Source organism: Lissotriton helveticus, chromosome 3_1, assembly GCF_964261635.1.
Source record: "Lissotriton helveticus chromosome 3_1, aLisHel1.1, whole genome shotgun sequence".
NCBI classification, from domain to species: domain Eukaryota; kingdom Metazoa; phylum Chordata; class Amphibia; order Caudata; family Salamandridae; genus Lissotriton; species Lissotriton helveticus.
Window position 1 is genome coordinate 2,113,397,584 of NC_136061.1, and position 18,760 is coordinate 2,113,416,343.

General features: G+C 44.2%; 1 protein-coding gene across 6 annotated transcripts in view; it reads left to right on the forward strand.

Moving 5' to 3' along the window:
- Nucleotides 1-18,760, forward strand: part of TP53BP1 (tumor protein p53 binding protein 1) — a 767,880-nt gene that overhangs the window by 140,408 nt on the left and 608,712 nt on the right. The gene's annotated exons all lie outside the window — the stretch shown is intronic.

Below are 18,760 nucleotides of genomic sequence, written 5' to 3' on the forward strand. Positions count from 1 at the left end.
ACTTGGTCATTTTTTCAGAATGACGGCCTAGTCATGTGACGTCTAGTTATAATACATGGAATACTGTAATCCCTGTATTAACTACAGTCTTTAATTTCTTTATGATCAGCGTCTTGCCCGACACACCCAGTAGCTGATTATAAAGAAAATATGTCAGAACTCTACCATTATAAGTTATTAGAACATTGCAATGGTAGCTCCATTGAAAACAATGGAGTACTCCGGGCTTATAATGGCTGATATAAGCCCGTAGCTCCAACATTCCAATGTGTCTTAGTTCACAGCTCTGGCTATGAACAAAGGCTTCAGGGAGCCGGAGGGGATTTCAATCCCCTCTCGTTCCCTGAAGGCTTTCTTTTATTTGTTAGAACATTCTGCCCTCTAGTGGCAGAATGCTCTAATAGCCTTATAGCCTTTCGTAGCAGGGCTATACCGGCTTTTAAAGTCCCTCTGCTTTGTTAAAGTCCCTCGCCTGCGGCTCAGGCCTTTAACGCTGCAGAGGACCTTTAATAGCCGGTGTAGCCCTCTACGGCAGGCTATAAGGCTATATTAGAACATTGGAATGTTGGAAGCTCCATTGAAAACAATGGAGTAGCTACGGGCTTATAATGGCTGGTATAAGCCCGGAGCACCAACATTCCAATGGTGCTTTGTTCACAGCTCTGGCTGTGAACAAAGGCTTCAGGGAGCCTGAGGGAATTTCAATCCCCTCGCGCACCCTTAAGCCTTTGTTTAATTTGTTAGAGCGCTATGGCCTCTAGTGGCAGAATGTTCTAATAGCCCTATAGCCCTATAGCCCTTCGTAGCTGGGCTATACCTGCTATTAAAGTGCAGCTGCCTTAAGTCCCTCTCCTTCGGCTCGGCCTTTAACGCTGCAGCGGGCCTTTAATAGCCGGTATAGCCCACTGCGGCGGGCTATAAGGCTATATTAAGGTCGAGTTCTGACGTCACAATGTCTGCTGCTAGCAGCCAAGAGGAAAGGCAGCTCTGGTCACAGAGCATGATTGAAGCAGCTATTTAAAGCAACAAAAAGGGAAATTGCTTTTCAGTCTTCTGCTCTTCTGCTTTATTTTAATAGCTGACAATGACCAGCAGAGAGACTATGTTTATTTTTTGCCTTCCTTAAATATAGAAAACTAGAGTATTTCTGCATGTTTTTACACATTCTGAGCTACTTCAATTTTTATTTTTTTAACAGACTTGTATTGGACTGTTTCTAATACCAGTTTGCAACAAATATCTAACAGGTTTTTGATGTGTTTAATTTTGGATTAGAGGTTTTATTTTTATTCTTCATGTCCGCAAACATTCTTGCTTTCTCATATGAAAGAGCTACGCCCCAAGGTTTTAAGTTGGTGGTGGGAAAGGTGATGATGAAACCATGTATTACATAGGATAAAGTACTCCCTGGCGTAAATGAGCAGGATATTGCAAGTCACTTCGGAGTTCCATAACCTTATGAAAGAATTCTGCCTTTTGCCTCGTTCCTCTGTATGGTTATGAAACTCTGAGGTGACTTGAAATATCCTTAAAATGTACAGCAGGGGATTCTTTATCTCCTATTCATTACTTAATCATGTTTATCAATATATTCACAGTTAGGGTGCAAATTTCAATATATTCATATAATGTAAGGCACCCTTTAGGAGCTTATCTAAGGCAGAATATCTACAAAATTTAGACTGCTAAACTCCAAGATCCTAGCCTCAAGACTGCTTTGCAGCATCTACATTGACAAATATTGAGTAGCAGTCTTAACAGTGAGGGAAAAGTGAAGCCTATTAGGTTTGCTTTGCAGTAGCTTGTGTAAAAGCCCTGTGTTCCCCTCTATGACTCCAGGGGCTTCAACTGAGCATGATGTGTCATACTGGCAGAATCCTCACAGAGTCGGTGCTTTTTTCTGGCCCATATCAGTAGGATCCCAGAATTCTTTGGAGCTTTTTCAACTCAGTTATGCCAAAAAGTTACTGATTTAACTTTTTCCTAAATTTGGAATAAAGTTTTCTATCGGAATGCCATCCCGCTTTGTAAAATGCCTCTCTTGTAGGAAGAAGAATGCAGCTCCTCACCCACACAAGCTGTGTGCAGTCTGCTTACCATCTTCACATTCGTTGAAAGAATCTGCATTTTGCATAGGACCAAGGGCCGTATTACACATTATCACTGTTTGTGCACAGTGCACCTCTCAAAAGGTGCGCCGGGCGCCAACAGTGGTAATTGACCCGATTATAGTGTATGCGCTGGGGGCAGCGCATTCATGGGAAAACATGGAGCAGCCGCTCCATGTTTTCACAGTGCAGGTGGCACCCGCCTGCACTTTCAAAGGGGTTTTGAGTAACCCTGGGCGAAGTACTACGCTACGCTCTTTTAGTTTGCGAAGTTTGTGCTACTTCGCACTATGCGAATGCACGTAGCACAGTGCAAACACGCGTAGCGGTAATTTTTTTGCTTGCTCGCGGTTCTCAACGTCAAGTTGGCGACCGCGAGCGAGCAAAATGACATCCCGGCAAGACTTTTTCCTCGATCGCGAGCTTGAAAAATAATCCTCCCATGAGATTCTCAACGCGGGGAGGTCAGGTTTCTCATTGCGGGTGTTCGCGTATACTCTCGACCGCTCGCGATGAGAAACTACCAGTCCGCGTTGAGAAAGCTGCAGCTCGAGTAGAAATCTACTCGAGCAGCAGAAAATGACCGTTTGCACTGTGCAAGATGTGGTTTGTGCTGTTTGCACAGTGCCGGATGCTTGTCTGCACTGTGCAATCAGTTCGAACAGCATTTTGCACAGTGCACTACGCAGTTTCCGTTGCTACGCATAGCTCGCATAGTGCGAAGTGCACTTCGCGGAGCTACGCGTAGCGCTACAACGCGAACTACGCCCAGGGTTAGTTTAGAGATTCCCTTGCAGGCGGGTGCAGTCAGTGACTGCACTACCTGCAGGGGGATGTCTGGGGGGTCCATGGAAACCTCTTTACCCCCTGCAGAGGGATGCTGTCAGAGGCGCACTGACAGGGCGCTACCTTTTAAATGGCGCACTGTCAGTGTGCCTCATGAGGGCTTCTTTGACTCTGCACCTGCATCTGTAATATGACAAAGACAAGGAGATGTTGGACGGAGCGCTGAAACTTTTTAGTCACTGATCTGGGTTGAATCCATCATAGTTCTTTAGCTCACTTCGCCACCTCAGTTCAGAATCCGCAATATGCAAATCAGTATTGTCCCTATGCCTCATGGGAACAGTCCAGCCTGAACTGCCAAGCCAAGTCTTCCCTGAACCGGAAACAAGCCTCCTGGGACCTGTTTCGGGGTAACACCCCATATCAGCCAGGCTATCTTGAATCCAGTTGCAAAGTGAGGAAGGTACCCATGTATGCACATTCCCTGCCATCTTAGGGCGAACAAGGCAAACACGAGGAGATGATGGATTGAAACTTTTCAGACACTCACCCCCAGTCACAGATCTGGGTTGAATCCATCATCTTTCTTTAGCTCACTTGCCACCTCTTATTTAATCTATTCTGGCTGATGAGGGGAGAAACCGGTCCTAGGATGCTTGTTTCCGGTCCAGGAAGGACCTGGCTGGGCAGTTCTGTCTGGACTGTTCCCATTAGGCACAGGGTCAAGACTGATTTGCGTATGGCCAGGTCTAAGCTGGGGTGGCATGGTGAGCAAAAGAATGATAGATGTAACCCAGATCTCTTGACTGGGGGTGAATGTTCTGATTTGTTCTGGTTTCCGTCCATCAATTGTGTATCTTTTGCTTTCTCGCCCGAAGTGTGCTGGGTATGCCCAGACTTGGGTCCGGGGCTCACTGTGCCATTGGATTCAAGATATCCTGGCTGATGAGGGGTGAAACCCCGAAACCGATCCTATGATGCTTGTTTCCGGTCCAGTGAGGACCTGGCTTGGCAGTTCTGACTGGACTATTCCACTACTGCGGAAGGTCTCATGTCTGTCATCCATGTTACCCAGATGCTGGTCACACCTAGGGAACCAACGCCTGCATGATAACCAAATCATGAGCCAGCATCTCATCAAGGGAGGAAGAACACTCCACACACCCCAGCAGATGCAAATGTTTTAGTTCTCAGTCGGTGTCTCCATCATGGTTGCAGTCTGATTGTAGTGACTCTAATTCATCTTACACTTCTAATATCAACAGTAGACCGCAGTACCACCTTCCATTGACTCTCTCGTTAGTGGTGCTGCTAAATTGAATGTCCCAGAAGATTGGCAAGCTGCAGTATCAATCATAATGGAGACTTTATAACTGATGGCTTTTCATGCCTTTGTTTCCAAGCCTTCTTGAGACTGCAGAAGAGATGTTCCTGACTCTTCTGCTACAGTAAAGATGTCAACTCTTCAGCTTCTCAAAAAATATAAACCACCACAGCAGGACCTAAAGTTCTTAAAATCAGATAGCGACTCACAGCTGCCCCGGGGACCAGAGCACCACTGCACAGGGAGAGAAAGCGCATAGATGCTTTAGGAAGGAATGATGTGCCACATAGTTATTGGTGGGAACACAGAGATTATGATGATAGACCATAACCATAACTACTGGACTCTGGAGTGTTGGCCAGACTATTTTGGAAATGCAGAATAGGGACATCTGGGAGGAGATGAAGTCATTTATAGTTGACCTCCCACGTCACAGGCAACAAGACTTTGAAGAAATGATTACAGAAGGCTCCTTGGTTATCAGCCAAGTAAATCATCCGTGATGCCATGGAATTGCTGAGCTTACGGCAGCAGAATATTTCCATGTAGTCTCTCTTTGAATGTTATTATGCCTTTGACTGAAGAACCTGAAATCAGCCACTGAATTATAGATCTTAAACATCCTCTGCTCAGTGTCGCCTTTATTTTCTCAACATACGGAGGATGGAAATGGTTAAAATGAAAAATGAGTCTGAGACCATAAAGGTGGTAGGGCTGAACCTCAGCGCTATTTGAAGGAGTGACAATATTTTTGTCGGTGGTTTAGGATCCTTTCTGCCCTTAACATCAATAACACCAGCAGAAAGGCAAGGTATGTCATTACCAAAGAAAGCCGTCCAAGGCCAAGTGAACTCTGACACAGTCTTCTAAATCATGAGAAAGGCATTCTTCTGGAAACTGGCAAGGAGGATTTATTTAACCCCTCCTCCCCCAAATCTCCCCCCCCCCCGTTTCTGTTTGCCACTGCACTTGGGGATGGGGGTGGGGGGGGGGGTAAAAGTAGATGGGAAGGGAGAGAGGACTGATATTTCATAATCCTGAAGACTCAGAGAAAATAACAACGGGCAAGTGGGTGTGTTGTATGTTGGGAGTCATGGATACCTACTACTTTGCGATCCCTGTGACAGCATCAAAATATCAAAATAAATGTTGGTGCAATCGTAGACTCATGCAATTAAACTGACTCCATCTTCACAGTAGGAGCAAGGAATTTATTCTAGATGCTCCCTAATACAAAAGAAAGACCTGAAATCAGAATTCAGACCAGTGCGTGTTTTGCACTTCATCAATGAATGGACAAGGAAAGAGAAACTTTTAATGTTCACTCTCCATCAGATATGTCCTCTTAAAAAGCAAAAAGACTGGATGTGTGTAATAAACTGACAATATGCTTATTTCAGCATCCCAATAACGAAGCGTTACAGGAAGTTTCTGAGATTTGTAGAAGTAAATTCACATTTCCATTCTTATTGAAATCTGCCTCACGCACGTTCCCCAAATGTATGGCTATAGTGATGCCTAACTACGAACCCAAGGGACATTAGTATACTCTCGATAAGGGGTAATCAAAGCTCACAGTTCGTGAAAGCAGGACTTCAAAAGGACAGGACACAGGTTAGAACTTAAAGTCAGTAAGGAACACCTGCTCAAGTTCTGTCCTATCAGTGGGCAACAGTAAAAACAGTTTTCTGAAAATGTCATATGTTCAATATTCAAATGCCTTAACATTATAACTGTGCCGTGACGGGCAATGTTCATATTATATACAATAGTAAATGCACGCACAATTTGGCAAATACACAGTCACTAAAGGACAAATTAACTAAATTGAGAGGATATATTGGCCCAACCCTCATAGGAGTGTAACATTACTCCATGATACATTTTTTCCTATCTTTTCAGGAAACCCTCTTTTTTATCAGCAATAATTGCTGCTCGTAGGGTTAGTAAATCCAAGCCATTTCTGCTGTGGAACTGTGCATGGTATTTGACTCAAATTGAGTGATAATGAGAAAAAAGTCCAGGCTCTTATTCATTAACTAAGGGCATATTTGGCAGGTATTTGCCACATCCAAACAATCTGTCAGCAAGTGGATGATGGCCTACATATCCATATGATACTAAATAAGCTGTTAAGTGTCTACTAGGAAATGCAAGGTCCCATTCCACTAGGGGAAAGGTTCGCACCACAGGTTGGCTTACAAATGTCCCATTCATAGACATGTGTAAAGCAGCCGTTTGGAAATCCACTACGTAGCATTTTTCAGTTGATGCTGCAATGCAGTGCTCAGAACTTTTGTTGAGGGGGGAGTTTGACAGTCTTAATTTCCGAGAAATATTTCCTTTGATAGGCTCTCAAAAGAAGCTGTACGTCATTCTCATGTTGTAGTGTAGTTCCTATATTCCCAATAGGCTCTGCGCATTGGAATAATATCTTCAATAGTATAGACGTAGGACAGAGGTTAACTAGGTCTTCTACTGACGATATTAGACTTAAGTTTTGTGTGCCAGCTAGCTCAGAGTTCACTAGAAACTTTCTCGAATAGGCGAGGAGGAGTTTAACCTCCCTGGATAGACAAGAAGGGATTTAGTTTCTGACAACCATAGAACATGACAACTTTGCTCTCCCTGATCAAGAGTATATCTCTAGAGTCGTGTGAAAACAAAAGACAGCTATTTTACTCAGTCAATACGTGCATACTTAGTTTCACCAGATTGCAGCGAAAAGGAGAGACGGGCGTTTTCAATAAAAGGTGTTATTTATTGAGCAGTCTCTTTTCTCATACAAGAGAAATGAATCGCTACAATTGTAATACTTATAGTTAAGTAAAGTGCATACAGTAAAAGCAGGATTATAAAATAATACTGTAAAAGCATTGATATGGTTTCTTAGCCTTATGTTACTTTAAAATGGATAAAAGATATACATACATATATACATTGACTAATCGTACTCAACTGGTGCTTCTAACTACGCCTACCTCGGTGTACCTGACCTAAGCCTAATACATGGGAGGGAGCAAGTAAGTAGCAGTTTAAGTTAAGTTTGTTTTGCCAAGAGTCTGACTCAAGAATTCTCTGTAAGGGGTTAGTCAGTTCAGTACCTGGGATTTAGAAGGCTGGAGGGCTGGTATCTCTTTCTCAGGACTCGGTATCCCAGTTACCCGCGAGGGCAAGCTGGAAACGCTGGAGGCTGGATTCCTCGGCAAGAGGAAAGGCAGCGTTTTTCCTCAGCGCGTCAAAAGGGGAGGGGCAGCGTCCGTGGGCTCTCGCATCAGCTGGGCTCTCCGGCAAGTAGTCGCTGCTCCAAGCTCATCACCACCGTGTCCTTACTTAGGGCAGTGTCGGTATATTTATACCTGAGAGGTGCCAGGTTTGACGTAAGGATGGACATAAGACGTTAATTAAGAACTGGTCGTTCTTACATTCTTTACAGGAGTTCTCGAACGAAATCAAAACAATAGCAGCGGGGATTTCCCAGGTTTGCTGGAGGATTGGTTTGTTTAGAGAACTCGGTGTGCTTTCTAGGGGGCTAGAGGAATAGTGCTTGCTTAATGTGACAGCATGCGCTTATGACTAATTTATGGAACTGGTTTCTGTGCCGTTGTAAGGATATTAGTGATTTATAACCGGACAAGGGTCAGAAATTGGAGTATCGATACAGGTCCCTAGATAAATACACTACAATGTGGACATGTGGAAATGTGTACATTATCTGTGGAAAAAATGGACAAATATATTGATATCAATTGTTCCAGGCTTCCCGCACACAATGGGTAAATATTTATTATGACTTATGGCTTCAATGAAGATTCCTATGATACATAAACATGTCTACAAGTAGGTAACCACTTCTTATATAAACCGTTGCCTCCAGAGGATCATTTGTACTCTGCAATCCTTGTCTCTGAATTCCAGTAACGTAACTAGCAGGTTAATATAAGTGACTGGAATAGAGTAATGATCCTTTTTCTCTTATTTGGTTTTGTCCTGTTACCTTCACTAAGTAATAATTTCAGTTGACCCCTTTGTGGCAAAAACTATTTAAAAACTGGACTTAAGTTCTCTTGACTGTGATTTGATTAGCTATTGAATCTGTAGGTTCTAATGCCTTGTGGTCTTTTTCCAAAGAGGTACTTTGATTTCTTTTATTAACCCCAGCCAATTCAGGCTTTGTGGAACAAGAATCATTTGATTCAGTTGGGTTTATCTTGAATTGGACTGCACCTGGCTTCCCCCTTATATGTTTCAAGATAGCACAACATGCAGATGCTTACATGTGCCAGGGATCCCATTTCTTTTATGAATTTCAAGTCCTATGCCAGAAGTGGAATGTCTCTTCATTGTTTTTTAGATGCTGTTCTTTCTCCTACATCTGATTGTATATACTTTTTATTTGATTCATTTTTTAGTTCAACATTTTTTCATAATTATAATTCTTATCAATCCGCTCCTGTTTAACGGTGTAGCTGTAAATCATCTATCCAGATGTTTTTGTTGGCTAGATCTTTTCGAGTCATTTCCTTTGTGGCACAATTTGATGGACAGATAGAAGGTAGGTAGATATGCACACTTGATACAAAATATTTATTTCAGATTCTTGCAACTTTGTCAACCGGCAGTGGTAATTTTTTTCTTTCTTGAGCAACACGTACAGAGTGTATGTTTTGTGCTGAAAGAAAGGGTAGTTGAGGCAGTTTGAAACCATCAAAAGAACTACGAGGCTGGTTTATGATTTTCCTTGCTGAGGAAGGAAATAAGTTCAATCCCGAGCTTTAAGTTGGCAGCTAAATATGTCAAAAGGGAAATATTAAGGATGTAGGCCCTTTCCTAATGGTAGCAAAAGCTGCCAGTTCAGAGTACTTTTAGTGTGCCTGACGTCAGCACCTAGAGTATTCTCAAAATGCCTGGCAGTGTTAGAGGTTCATCTCTGTCGACAGGTCATCTTTGTCTATCCATATCTTGATGATTGGCGTCTCAAGTTGAATACAAAAACCAAGATTCTTCAGGAATTGTAAATTATTATTATTATTATTCAGACATTTATTAAGCGCACAGCTACCCCCAACGGGGGTGTCCCGGCGCTGAGGAATGCAGCTCAGGGGAGAGAGAATTATTGACCCGAGAATAGAAAGGTTTTTAATTTGCCCCTGAATTGAGACTCGACGTCAATGAGCCGAAGGCTGATGGGTAGTGAATTCCAGAGTTTTGACACTACCACTGCAAATGCTCTGCCACCCTTTCTTACTAGACGGAATCTAGGGGTGAGCAGAAGGTGAAGATGGTTAGACCTGAGATTAAAGGAGGAGTGGACTAGTTTTAATCTTTGTTTCAAGTATTTTGGGCCTTTTCCGTTGAGAGCCCTGAAAGCAAGGACCAGGGCCTTAAATTTGACACGGGCCGTGATCGGGAGCCAATGTAATGTCTTTAAATGGGGGGAGATAGAGTGTCGATTGGGGACTTTGCAGATCAACCTAGCAGCGGCGTTCTGCACAATCTGCAGCCTATGGAGGAGGTACGCCGGTAGTCCCACAAACAGGCAGTTCGCATAGTCCAAATGCGAGGTGATCAGGGCATGTATCACCGTCTTCAGTGCTTCCGTCGGGAGGAAGGGGGAAATTTTCTTTATCATGTGAAGTTTCCCGAAGCATGCTGAGGTGACTTTCTGGATGTGTGTTTTAAAAGATAGATCATTGTCAAATTGGACTCCAAGATTGCGAGCCACTTTTACCGGAATAGGTGGAGGGTTGAGTTCCTTTGGCCACCAGGTGGAGGGCGACGACGGGACAGTTTGATTAAAAAACAACACCTCCGTCTTATCGGTATTAAGTTTTAGCGTATTGGCGGTCATCCAGGCCACAATATTGGAGAGACAGATTTTAAAATTTTCAGAGCCAGAAAGTGAGTTATCTCGGAGGGAGACAATAAGCTGCGTATCGTCAGCGTAAGATATTACTCTAACCCCCAGAGACTCAATCAGCTTTGCCAGAGGTGCCACGTAGATATTAAAAAAGAGGGGGCTGAGGGCAGATCCTTGGGGCACCCCGCAGCCTAGCGGTTTCCTGTCCTTAGACCAGAAAGGATGGCACCAGACTTGTTGTGTGTGATCAGTAAGAAAGGAGGAAATCCAGGCAAGCGGGGAGCCACCGATTCCCAGCTCTCGTAGTCTACTCAGGAGAATGGCATGGGAGACCGTGTCAAAGGCTGCGGACAGGTCGAGGAGCACAAGCATGGCTACCTCTCCCCTGTCCACAGTCTCACGCACGGTCTCCGCCACCTCCAGAAGGGCCGTCTCCGTGCTATAACCGGTCCTAAAGCCGGATTGTGAGTCGTGTAGCAGACCATTGCTTTCAACAAAGTCCGATAGTTGTTCTTGCACAATTTTTTCCAATACTTTGGCCGGTTTAGGTAGGAGAGATATCGGCCGATAGTTACTGAGCACAGCAGGGTCTGCATCAGATTTTTTCAGCAGAGGAATAAGAGTTGCCTGCTTCCAGGTCTCCGGGAACTGGCCGGAAGCCAGAGAAGAGTTCCATATTGACAGGAGGGGCTGAACAATCGCAGGAACGACTGTAGAGAAGACTTGAGCGGGCATAAGGTCTAAGGGTGAGCCTGATTTGCATAGTTGAAGTTTCTTCATTGCCGTATCTAAGGTGATGGGTTTAAACGCCCCAAGCCCATTGACCTTGGGCGTGAGATCACTGGGAGGTAGGCACGCTATGTCTAAGTTATTTGCTATCTTAAATGAGGCATAGATGAGGGCAATTTTCTCATGAAAATAATCAGACAGGTTATCGCAGAGTTCTTGGCAAGGTTCTGTTTTGCGCAGAAGAGCTGCGGGATTGGTGAAGTCTTTCACCACTTGAAAAAGTACCTTGGCCGAGTTGTCTGCCGATTTGATTTTATTGGAAAAATACTCCCTCATAGTTGTTTGTTTGAGTTTGTGAAACTTTTTCAGTGCCACCCTATAGGATAATTTGGCGGCTGGGTCATAGGAACGACGCCAAAGGCGTTCCAGTCTTTTACATTTACTTTTTTCTTCCCTCAACAGCTGGGAGAACCAGGGGGCAGAAGGTTTGGTTCTGGCTGAGGAGAGAACAGTGAGGGGGGCGATGTTTTCAATGGCCACAGTCAAGCATTGATTCAAATTGGCAACATCCTCATTAATGTTAGTAGAGGGTTGCCAGTTCAGTTTGGCTAAGGCAGGTTCGAACTCCTCCAGCGTTACTTTGAACCACTTTCTTCCCGTCCTCTCCATCCTACAGACCGAGGTTGCCATAGGTGGGGAACTAAGATTAAAAGGAATAATGAAGTGGTCCGACCAGGTCACGGGGAGAGGGGTCAATGTGGAGAGACAGGGAAGATTAGAAAAGATAAGGTCCAGCGTGTGACCGGCCATGTGTGTAGGGCCAATGACTTTCTGACAGAGATTAATGCCCTCCATTGTATCTAACAGGGAGCACGCCTTTGCGCAATTACTGTCATCAACATGTACATTAAAATCCCCCAGAACAGTGAAGTGAGGGTGTTTCAGGGAAAGGTCAGCTGAGATCGTGAGGAGATCTGTCATATGGATGGGAGGGGTGCTAGGAGGGTTATAAATGAGTACCCCTGCACAGATCGAACGAGCTGCCTCCGAGATGCTAAAGTACATTGCTTCTATGGGTCCCAGATTGTCTAATTTTCTAGAAGCTATTTTCCAGTGGGATCTGAGAATAATAGCTATTCCCCCCCTGCTTTAGGACCAGATCTATTCAGTCCCACAAATTGATAATCAGGAGGGACGGCGAGGGCAATATCCGGATGCGAGACGTCTTTGGTCCACGTTTCAGTGAGGAACATCAGGTCCCAGGCGTTAGTTGTAAAAGAAAGCCAAATATCGCTAGCATGTTTAGGTAAGGAGCGGCAATTGATTAAGCAGGCCTTTACCGCCAGAGGCAGAGGAGTGGGAGAGCTACTCTTACTGGCGTCCCCACAAATATATCTAGGAGTTACACCGAGGGAAAATTGGCAGGTTGGGCATGTGTACCGTTGTTTAGCCAGCGCTGGATTATACCTTATGTGATTGTTGACTAAAAGGGGTCTGAGTTCTAAGAGGCTTTCTCTAGACCAGCTGCGGCGTTCTACCAGGTCGATTTGGACATAGTGACCAGCGCTGGGCGCGGGACAGGCGCGGACGGGCGCAGACGGGCTTGCCTTAGGCGCGCCTTCGGCGCGCCATCGGCGCGCCCGCTGCGCGTTCGTTGACACATGGGATATAAAGGGAACGGAGCTCAAGATCAGCTCCGCCCCATGTGCTGCCGGCAACGCCCTGGGCGTTCTGGTGCCGGTCTCCACGCCCTCCACTCAAACAGCACACAGCTGCGGGGACCGAGGCGGGAGCACAATGTTCGTAGTGCATAAATGGTTTTTACATCAAAATAGTAACATCGTTTGTCTCCAAGCTGACGTCATTGTGCAGCAAGTCTAAACTCATTAAAAGCAAGAGTGTTTCCTTCAAGGAAGAAACCACTGACTGTCCAGGCAAAATACCTTGTATTTAGCTGTCACAGCTATCTTCAGTCACATGAGATATCTGCCAGAAAGCCTAGAAGCCAAGTGGTCTCAGATAACATCAAGTTTGGACAAAAATATGCCCCATTTCAATTCTCCAATTCAGTTCCTTTTGTAGTGGTGGAAAACAAACGTTGTTGAAGGGCGTTCTTACAAAGATTTCTTTTGAGGTATGGGAAACTAACTGTAAACTTCCAGCCAATGGTAAATGGTCTCTTAAATATAGATTATTCCACATCTGCATGAAGATGGATTAAACAACTCGCAGCGCTCAATTGCCAACCTCATATTGTTGACTCAGAAAAATCGCTAGGTCTAATACTGGATAGAAATCTTAACATGCAGAAACATATCAGTGCTGCAACAAAATGCGCATTGACCTGAAGTCTTTTTATCGTGTTGTCTTCTCCAGACCATTAATATAACAATGGGGCATAACAACCTTAGTTGTTGTGCAAAGCTCAGACAGTCGGACACAGCCTCATTGAGAGGAATATTCAGCCTTTGGGGTAATCGGGTTCTTCTCCCTTTGTGGTTATTCTGACCTGATCTGTGTTGCTATCAGGTTTAGTTGTGGTCCAGCCAGCTCTCCCAAAGTATACATGATTTAAGTTTCTCCAGACATTACCTTTGATTTCTGTCCCACCATAAGCACCTTACTTTTAATCTTGAGGACCGTTATACCTTTATAAAGCTGGTAGTAATTACTTTGATCTCTTATAACCCGAGCAACTCTAGCAACTCTGAAAGATACTCACGAGAACCCTCCTCCTCCCCCCCTCTAACCTCCCCTTGCTCAATCCCTCCAAAGTTCACCCTCAAAAATAATGCAAAATGGACCTCCTTCAACCTCTACAGAGAAGATGCATTACTAAAGATAATCACATCACTCAAACCCTTTAACCACTTCATTGACCCTCTTCCTGCCAATTATCTAAAAGTGTTCATACCGCTGATTCCGCCTCTATGGACCAAGATTATCAACACTTCCCTGCTTCAAGGAGTCATTCCTGAAAGCCTTAAATCTGGGCAGGTATCACCCATCCTAAAGAAACCAACGGCAGACCACCCTGACCTGAATAACTACCACCCTATCTCTAACATCCCAACTCTGGCCAAACTCCACGAAAAATGTGCCAATAGCCAACTGGGTAACCACATTGACCATTTCAACCTGCTCAACCAAAACCAATCCGGCTTTCGTGCAGGGCACAGTACGGAATCAGCCATGACTCACATAATAGATGACGCACTAATAATCCTTGACTAAAACAAAGCCTGTCTACTAATCCTTCTTGATCTCTCCTCAGCATTCAACACTGTCAAACATGATAATCTTCTAGACCTTCTAAGATTTAGAATGGGCCTATCAGGATCAGTCCTAAATTGGTTCACCTTATTCCTCCAAAATAGATCCCAAAGATTTAAGGTTAATCAATCCCCATCTACGGCCGTACCAGTCTCTCTAGGAGTTCCACAGGGATCATCCCTCTTGCCTACACTCTTCAACCTTTTCATGGAACCCCTGACTGAAATTCTCAGCTCGTCAAACATCCATTATCATATGTACGCTGACAACACCCACCTATACTTAAAGATCACCTCTCTGGACGGTATCACAGCCCTCAATTCAACTCTGGAAAAAACCCAGACCTTGCTGACGAACAACCACTTGAAACTAAACACCCTCAAGACTGAATTCCTCCTAATCGCCCCTCCCAACAAAACTACCAGTATTGAAGAATGGATTAAACAACTCACAGCGCTCAATTGCCAACCTCATATTGTTGACTCAGCAAAATCGCTTGGTCTAATACTGGATAGAAATCTTAACATGCAGAAACATATCAGTGCTGCAACAAAAGGTGCAAATATCCAGATCAACAGCCTGAGAAAACTAAAACCATTCCTTGCTGCAAATGACTTGAAACTGTTTGTTGAAGCATTAGTAATCCCAAGACTTGACTATGGGAGTGCAACACTAAGCGGTCTTCTGAGAGCATTAACGACCCCTCTAAGAGCTTCGCTCAACTCAACGGCTAGGCTAATCATGGGCTCAAAAAGAAATTCTCATATTACCCCTGACCTCAAAACTCTTAACTGGCTTCCTTTCGAAGCCAGAATTCAACAAAAAATTGCCTGCATGATATACAAAGCCATACATCACAATACCCAGAGATACCTGGTCCAAAAACTGGTGCTATCTTGTGGAAATAGATCCGCTAGAAGTACCAGCAATCTTCTTCTGAAACCACAACGCTTTACCAAAAAGAAAACTTACAACCGTTCCTTCTCTGGAATCGCACCTAGGATTTGGAACGCACTGCCCCCTGAAACTAGACGGTAACCTTCTCTCATCTCTTTTAAAAAAGAAGTAAAATCCCTACTTTTAAAGAAATCCTCATGAATCTTGGTACATCTGAATCTACGCAACTGAGTTCCGTATGTCAAGTCTTGTTCACTTGTATCTACGCAACAGAGATCTGTATCTCAATTTTTTAACTATGTATTCATACGTTCCTAATTTAGACCTATGTGAAGTCTTGTACATTTGCATCCACACAACTAAGACCTATATTTAAATTCTTACCTATGTTTCCATAGGTTCCTTTTGTTCCCTACGCACAACTTTTGTAAAGCACTCTGATACCCGCAAGGGTCATGTTCACGCTATGTAAAACCTTCAAAATAAAAAAAATATATATAACACATGTTTTTTGACAATGTTTATTGGAGTCTGCTGTATGTAGGCAAGCAGGTACAGTTGGAGATTAGAGGTTGGAATCCTTAAGTGAAAGGATACTGAAGAGATTTACTGACAAAACAGTGACAAGTAGTTTGAACTAAGCAAGCACCCCAAAGGTAATGTAGCTATTATCTTCTTTTTTTAAGTCTAAATTAATTTGAAAAGGATTCTTGGGAAATGCTGGGTTGGTGGGGCTCTAGCTATGTTTTAATATTGCTTTCTATGGGAACTGGACCTGTTTTCCCCATCATGAAAGTGACACAGTATGTCTCTTGGCATCATTATCAAGTCTTTTGTTTCATTTGGGGTGCAAAATACTAGGTGATCCCAATGTGAATAGCCACAGATAATCATACAGCAACTTCCATATAAAAAGCAGTATCTATACCAAATACCTTTTGATGTGTAACTGGTTTCTCTCTTGAGTCCTCAACAGGATAATACCTCCTGATTTAAATACGTAAAAGAAGTTCTGATGGATACTTCCTTTCTGTAAATTCCTTTCCTTTTGAATTTCCCCAGGTGCCAAACTTGATTCCAAATTAAAGGACTCCTGTTTTTCCATGGAGGGGACAATTGAAGAACTCGAACTGGATATTTCCTTGCTGCGCCAGGATCTTCCCAACACTGTAGTGAGAGTAACAAAGGGGGAGGGGTGAATATTTTAAAAGGAGGACACATTGAAGACCTTGCTCACTTTAGTCTCAGACCTCAAAATGCTGGTACATCAACTGGAGGTGAAGGTTGATGACGCAGAGTGAGTGCTCCCTCTGAACCAACTTCAGGATAGTGGCAAATACCTGAGGGATCAGACGACACCTCAGCAACCAGCTTTATAGCAAAATCGCTACAGTCCTGGGTCCTAAGCGATAAACTCTTTGCCTGTTTTACGATCGAGCGGGCACAAAAGTCACTGGCCCAAAAGGCCTATTGCCAGGGACTTCCCACCGGCCCATCATCGCCTGTGTCTCCAACTTTTCCAACAGAGATATGATACTCAAGGCTTCCTGCGAAATGGATACATTGGTATGCAACTCTGCGTGAGTGATGTTGTTTCCATGGTATACATGGAAAGTTCAACCACAGCGACGCCCGTTCCAAGACATGAGACAAAAGTGGAGGGCAATGCAGATCAGTACCTGTTACATTTTCTAGCTCACCTCAAAGTAATCTTCAATAATAACACACTCTTCTTTGATACACTGGAGGCAGCATGGTCATCGGCAAAGGAGAAACCAGGCTTTTGGCGTGCCCCACCACCGCACTGTTACCTGGAGGGGGGGTCTGGAAGAGGTCAAGAGTGAAACGATGCCGGCATACAATCCGGGGAAATCGGAGATGCCAACGCTTGGCTGACAGTTGGTGAGAGACGATCTCAGCCCCCAGCAGAAGCCACTAACACCTCCCGTCTGTGAGCCCACGAGTTCCAGCCCCCCACTGCCTTAGCCCAGTTCCTCAGAGATGACCGACCTACTTGCTACATCCATTCACAGTTCTTTTTCCATTAATAGTTTCTTTCTTTCTCAGTATAGATGCTTGTTTGGCATACATTTTGGGGACAGGGGGAGGGTTGTTGGTACAATGGGACAAAGTTTGTGTCTATGAGCTCAGTTGGCAGCTATTCCCAGTTTATTCCACAACATATGCTTCCCGTTTTCTAGGCTTTGAGAGTAGGCAGGGCGGTTTTGTTTACGTTTCATTCCACAGACACCCAGACATGACAGATCAAACCTTACAGTATATCTACTTCCTGTGATCCCTAATCATTCTTACATGCTCCCACATGACAGCCCCCTGCCAAGGCCCAGCCTCACAGCAATCCACTTCCTTACATGAAATGTTAACTGCCTCCTTGACTTGGTTAAACAAGGGCCAATTTCGAGAAGAGCCAACGCCATTAAGCTGAAGATCTCCTACAAGAGAGGTGTCAATTTCTGTCACGGTTGGGGTATTTGCAGGTTTTCTACGCAGGCTTTGTAAGGTGGTTGAGGGGAGTTGGCGGTATTGATTCATCACTGGGGGTGATTACCACCAATCTCACCCCTGTGGGGGCAGAAAGCCCACTAGATACAAGGGATTTTTTTTATAGTGGTGGGGGCTACTCACAATGAGCATGGCCATGCCCCCACCCAAAAGCAATATGTTAATAGTCTTTATGCCTTCCCCGGGGAGCAGATGGGGATGAAAGCTCAGTAGGCACCAGGGTAAATTCTGTAAAACTAGAGGTGAAAGCTAGTGGTGGGACTGCCAACCTTTGCCTTGGCCATACTACTGCCCCAGAAAGAGTACAGGCAGTCTTTCTGCACCCCTGTGGTGGTGGATTAACCCTCCTGGAAGGGGGCAGAAAGCCCACTAGACACCAGGGTAAGAAAATAGGGGTGGTGGCTGCCCACCATGGACATGACCATGTCTCCACCCCAAACAAGGGCTACTAGGCCCAGCGACACAAGTGGGGCAGCGTTTTTATCAGGACAAATGGGGGAACGCTGGGTGGTAGGAGTTTTTCGGATTCCTCCTGATTCCGGGAGTTCCCATAACTAAAACGTAAGGAAAATGCTCGATTTTAGCTGAAGTTTGAGATTTATAAGTCATTGTGGGTAACTAAACCTTGTGGGATTCTCGCAGGGCACACCAAGATGGAATTCCCAGAGTGTCTAGTTTTATAAATGTCTGTGGTTGGTAGGTTTCTATGGGTGGAGGCCCAGCACCGCCACAAATAACCACTTCTACTAAACTCCATATCTTGTGTCCATTTCAGAAATGCATGGGTTTCCTTGATACCCCTTTTTCACATATTTAACCATATGAATTAGTCTATATCTGTACACAATGAAAAACCATTGTACGGTGCAGCTCAGTTATTGACTTTGGGTGCCTCGGGTTTTAGAAGAACCTACAAACCCTATATATTCCCACATCAGAAGGTTGTAGCAAAAATAATGGTATATTACTTTTGTAATAGGCCATCCTGACAAAAAGTTGCAGATTAAAATGTTACAAATTGCCATTTTTTCCTACTCATTTTTCCCTATTTCTTTATTTCAACAGTTAGTTTCTTTTGAAAACCTTGAGGATCTACACATATGACCCCTTTCCGAATTCAGACTTTTGGCTACTTTTCAGAAATCTATAAATATTTCCTGATTCACCCAGGGGTTTCACACTGGTTTCTACCACAAACTGGAAGTAGGTTGAAAGCACCAAAAATGGGAAATATGTGCTACCTCTTTGAAAGATACTAAA